Genomic DNA, 6,040 nt, shown 5'->3' with positions numbered 1-6,040 from the left:
AAATGCAGCTGTCCCTGCGCGGCGGCCGGCGGGGCCACAAGAGGGGCCTCGCGGGGAGCAGCGGGGGCTGTGCGCGGCCGGGGCCAGGCTGCAGCACCCCCAAACGCTGTCGGGTGCGAGAACCTTCTGTAGGAGCGGGAAAGCAGGAATAGGGGTCAGGAGGCCAGTGCGGCGGCGGGGGTGGGGGCTCCTGGTGAACCTTAGGGCAGTCCCCGCAGTGCACTCCCGCACCAGCTGCACTGACGGCAAGTGGGCAGGAAGGCTCAGTGGGGAGGGGGGCCTAGGGCTTCCCTGCAGTGTGGCACATCCTGTCTCTCCTGACTTGGGGAGCAGCGTAAAGCGATGGTGAGACCTGGGAACCTGAAACATGGGAGATTTGGGAGAGGGGTACTAAAGCGCAGGGCTGGCCTAGGAGGTTGCAGACGCGTGCCAGAAGCCCCAGGTGACAGTGGGCCCTGGGATACAGGGAATGTGGAAGCGGTGGCTTCCTGGGAATTGGACTCAGGCAAGTAAATAAAATCTTATGCTGAGGCCAGAGGAGATGATGGAGCGGAGGCAGGAAATCAAAGCTACTGCCCATTTACACTAGCAGGTCCCACCTCTCCTTTCATCTCCACTCCCCTACTTCCCAGTATCCCCCATCACTTTGGGGCCTTCTGAGCCCCAGGAAGGCTCAGACAAGACAATCGACTTTGGCTACTTCTCCATGTGGTTTGATTTCAGATACCAATCTGGGGATAGGTAGGGTGGTGCAGAGGATAACTACCAAACAAACGCTCTGTTTTGAAGTGGAGTTACTTAGGGGATCTGAGGAGAATGAAGACCAAATCAGTAACAGGTTGTTGGACTGCAAGATCTTAGAAAGGGTCTGAACTCTGCTGCTGGAAAAGCCTGCGCATCTGAGTGTGGACCCCTGGAAATAGCTCCTTTCCTCTTCTGAAGGCTTGCAGTGCACTAACCTTGCTGAGAAGGCTCAACACACTCAGCCACAGAATCATCTGATGGTAAAAACCACAAACCAAGGCCCAGACACCAATGTGTTTCTATCATTTGCATGTCAAGGGTAATTTCTTCAGCAAGGTGGAAACCTCAGAGGCCTGAACTAGGTGAGCTGAGCTCTGGGACTGGGTTCCCAGACCACTTGGAATCTCCTGCTTCTTTTTTGCCCATGCTCCTTCACTTGATGTACATTGGTGTCAAGAGCCCTCAAAATGGCAGGAGCTGATCCCTAGACCCAGGTTAAAGATTCTGAGTCTAGAATGGCTCAGGTCTCTGTTGATTCTGAGTTGTCACTGAGAGCTCAGGATTTATCCTCCTGGCAGTAGAGTCTAGATGAGATCAAGTGTGTCACTTTATACTTACCCATAGTGTAAGGTCATATGCCACTCTTCTGCTTACTGGCAAGATCCTCCTTGGTCACTGGCATTTCAAGACTGGAGGGAAAAATGCATCTGCAAACCTGGAAATTTTCTTGGTTGCACATGCCTCTGGGTGGCTCATAAAATGTTTAAATATATTTTCAGCTGGGTGTGGTGGTGCACGCCTGTAGTCCCAGCACTCGGGAGGCAGAGGCAGGTGGATCTCTGTGAGTTCTAGGCCAGCCTGGTCTACATAGTGAGTTCCAGGACAGCTGGGGCTACAGGGAGACCCTGCTTCAAAAAGACAAAAAAAAAAAAAAGGTTTAAATATATTTTCATTATAGTCATTAACAAAGTCACTGTGATGGATAGTCCTCCTTGAAGCCTTGCTGTGGGTTTTGCTAACACACTCCACCTTTTGGGTCTGTCCTGGAAGCTTTTCCTCAGCCCCCTTCTCTACCTTGCACATGGAGGAAAGGGGTGGTGGTGGGGGCTCACAACTCACTCCCACCACTGCCTCTGAGTACGTAAGGCTCCAGGCCAGGTCTCCATCCTGCAGTCCAGCCCTTCACATCTGCTGCCTGTGTGAAGTCTCCAGTTGTGGGTTTCTTTGGCACCTCATAGGGGCTAACAGCAAACCAGAGTCATTCCTCCATCATCTGAATGCCACCTCTGACACAGCAGCTGAATTTCTTGGTCCCTACCCGCCCCCCCTCCCCAAGACATTCTGTTGATTTCCAGCTCTGGTTCATTCCTCCTTTTTCTGCTACCTCATTCCCCCAGCCACTGCCTGGCTCAGGCCCCTGTAGGCTCTGCTCTTCTCAGCAGGTGAGATGACTCCTTTGCTTTACAGCTATACCTCCTGCCTGTCTCAGAAGACTATCTTTCTCTTCTCTCTTTGCTTCAAACCTACTAACCCTTTAAGATGCTCTGTCTGCAAGTCATTGTCCTGGGAACATCTTTCCCATTCATAAACCTTCCTCTAGAATGGAGAAAAATCTCTTGCTTTTCCCAGTCTCATTTTGTCTTGGTTTCCTGTGGTCTGGCTTTCTTCCCCATCATACCAGGGGTTACTCTCAATGGGAGGCACCTGGTTCTTTAAACCCATGAGCATCCTGCTCACCCCACTTTTTTGTTCTGTTGCAGCCTCAGATGCTATTAAGGCTTCTTTGAAATTACTCCCACCCCACTGATTCCTGGTTTCATGAGTTTTTTTCTACCCACTCCTTCATTCCTTCAACCGCCTTCTCTAGAGCTCGGTTCCCTCCCTCCCTGCTTCCCATAAACTCCTCTTCCCAGGATGTGTTCACAGAGGTTAATAGAGTGGAGAGGGCGCCAACCCTCAGAACTTCTTTGGCATGCTAGATGACTTTAGACCAGTCACTTAACTCTGTCTGTGCCTCAGTTTCCTCATCTGTATTTGGAACTAACACACTGGGGTCTACTTCGAAGGACTGGTGAGAGTGAATTAAGTCCTCACATTCTGAAGTACACAGAATAGTGCCTACTGTGCTATGTCTTCAATAACTGCTAGTGTTGTTATACATACTTATATTCTCATAACTGCTCTCAGGTGGGCTAGGCTGGTGCCCTGCCTGTCCCTGCACTTCCCTCCTCTCGAGTCCACTGTCTAGAATGCACAGCTGCCATTGGACAGGCTGAACCATGGCCACTTCGCCCTTACACACTCTTACACACCCTTACACATTCAGCATCTCTACACCCTCCTTTGCCAGAATCTCTGTCCTGTGAACATTTCTCATTCACTCAGCTGTGAACTCACAGGCAAACCCCACAGTAAACTCGGGGTCTTCTACTTTCTGAATTTCTTTGGAACCCAAATTTCCACATTCTTCCCTGGTTCAGGCCCTACCACCAGGGCCCTGCCTGCCAACTGTCCTCTCAGGAAGCATCCTTACAGTGACCCAGGTGTGTTTCACCCACCCTAGATATCTCTTAATCTAGTCTTGTTGACAACCAAGACCACCACAGCCTGGAACCTCCTAGGCTGTGAGCCCAAATCAACCTCCTTGTAAAGTGGTTGTCTCAGGTATTTGCTCTAGGAACAGAATGCTGACTGACAAAATCCTTAGAGAGGCTGTTCCCAGTATGCCCTTAATCCACTCCTTCCCTTCCGGTCCTCATCCACCTACCTACCTGTGCTGTAACTAGCTAAGGATGGCTTGTTGGTTCCACAGAGCAAGCAGTGAGGCGATGGGGGCCTTTTTCTAGGCGCTGCATGAGCTAAGCTCAGATCACTGGGGTCCTATGGCATTATCTGCTGTGAAGATGAGGCTTATGGAGAGCTGTTCTACAGCTGGGCTGCAGGCAAGACAGGTTGTTTCCCTTCTAGGATTTCTCTAGATCAGGGCCAATGCCGATGCACTAATGGTGCACCAGAGCAAGCAGCTGTGGCTTTGGAAGTGACCATGCTGTCCCCACCACTATGAGACTCACTCCTCCTAGCACCACTGTAGACAACAAGGCCTGTGAGTAGGACAGTGAGAGATGTAACCACCTAGATCCTTTGGGAAATCCTATCTCCTGCTACACTTTGGCTTATTTGACTGAGAAACTTGGAGGAAACTATTAGTGACGTACTTGAGGATTTGAAGCATGGAAGCATCAGGGGACCAAAGTCACCCTTTTTAGGGGATCATAACTAGGTAGTGTCTGGGGGACTGCCAATCCCATGCACTACTAAGAGGATTCCTAAGGGTTTCACTCCCTGGCCCTGCATGGCACATTCCTCCTTAGTGATCCCTAAATGTGTCCAGTTAGGCAGCCTAGGCAACCCAGTGGCAGTGTAGTTGGTTTCTGCAGATCTCCTGGGAGGCAGAGGCTGTCTCTGCTACAGTGTCTGGAGCTGACAGCCCAAAGCCCAGCCCATAGCCTGGCAAGTCCCTGAGAGAGTAAATATTTGCCAAAGAACCAACTTCCTAACAGCTGGGTAAGACATCTAGTTTTTTTGTTTGTTTGTTTTGTTTTTTAAGATTTCTCTCTCTCTCTCTCTCTTTTTCTTTCTCTCTCTCTCCCCTCTGTCTCTCTGTGACCACATGCTTGTGAGTGCCCTCAGAGGCTAGAAGAGGGAGTCTGAAGTTACAGGCTGGTGTGAGCCACCTGATATATGTGCTGGGAACTGAACTCAGATCCTCTGGAAGAGCAGTAAGTACTCTTAATCACTTAGCCATCTCTCCCAGCCCAAGACATGCCTAGTTTGCTCTTACACGCTTTTGTTTTTGTATTTATTTGCAATAAATTCAACCTCTTGGGTTCTGCCCTTTTGCACAGAGGTTGCCCAGCTGGTTCTCTGTAAGGCCTGGTGGGGGGGTGGAGATTAGGCATAGATAAATGGAATCCCATGTAACTATTAAAATTGGTTTCAAACTGTGTTTAATGTCTGAAAGAACAGTCCAATCTAGTGTTATGAGAAAAGGTGCTACAGAAGACTCTGCAAGGTGATCCTACTCATTTTCTTTAGTTAGTTATAAACATAGAAAAGACTAAAAGCTCACAACACTCCTCTTGCCTCAGACTCCCAAGTGCTAGGATTACAGATGTGAGTCACCACATCTTGCTTGAACATACATTTTTAAAAACTATTATTTTAATTTTATGTGTATGCGTGTATTGCCTGCATGTAGGTAAGTGCACCTGTGTCATGCAATGCCCTCAGAAGACAGAAGAGACTGTCAGATTCCCTGGAACTGGAGTTACGGACAGTTGTCAGCTGCCATGTGGGTGCTGGGATTCGAACCCTGGTCTTCTGTAAGAACAGTGAGTGTTCTTAACTGCTGAGCCATCTCTCCAGACCTGAACATACATTTTTTTTTTTTGGTCTTTTTGAGACAGGACTCCCTGTAGCCCCAGCTGTCCTGGAACTCACTATGTAGACCAGGCTGACCTTGAACTCACAGAGATCCACCTGCCTCTGCCTCCTGAGTGCTGGGATCAAAGGCATGCACCACCATGCCCGGCTCCAAACATACATTTTTAATAATCATCATATGTGCAAGTGTACATATGTGTACGTTTAGCTTTAAAAATATTATAGGGGCTGGAGAGATGGCTCAGAAGTTAAGAACACTGGCTGTTCTTGCAGAAGACCTGGGTTCGAATCCCAGCACCCACATGGTGGCTACAAACCATCCTTAACTCCAGTTCCAGGGGAATCTGAAGCCCTCTTCTGACCTCCGCGGCATTGCACGACATGGGTGCACTCACATACATGCAGGCAATACACTCATACACATAAAATAAAAATAATAAAATATTTTTTAAAAATATTATTATAAGCCAGGCATGGTAGTGCATGCCTTTAATCCCAGTACTGGGGAGGCAGAGGCAGCTTGGTTCACATACTGCATTTCAGGCCAGCAGCGCTCCATAGTGAGACCCTGTCTCAAAAAAAATTATTACTATAAAATGTTATAGAGCCAGGTGTTGTGACACATACTATAATCCCAGCACTGAGAAAGCTAAGGCAGGAGGATGCAGAGTTCAAGGCCAGGCTGGGCTATGTAGTAAGACCCTGTCTGAAACGACAAAATCATTACTATTAGGAGGAAGAAGGTTAAACATAAGTAACTTTTCCTCCATAATTGTTTATATATATATATTTTTGGGGGGGGTCTTTTCAAGACAGGGTCTCCCTGTAGCCCCAGCTAGCCTGAACTTGCTAT

This window comes from Nannospalax galili, unplaced genomic scaffold (genome assembly GCF_000622305.1).
Source record: "Nannospalax galili isolate Female #2095 unplaced genomic scaffold, S.galili_v1.0 scaffold879, whole genome shotgun sequence".
Lineage (NCBI taxonomy): Eukaryota > Metazoa > Chordata > Mammalia > Rodentia > Spalacidae > Nannospalax > Nannospalax galili.
The sequence above is the reverse complement of the archived record's forward strand: the minus strand, read 5'-3'. Positions refer to the sequence as shown.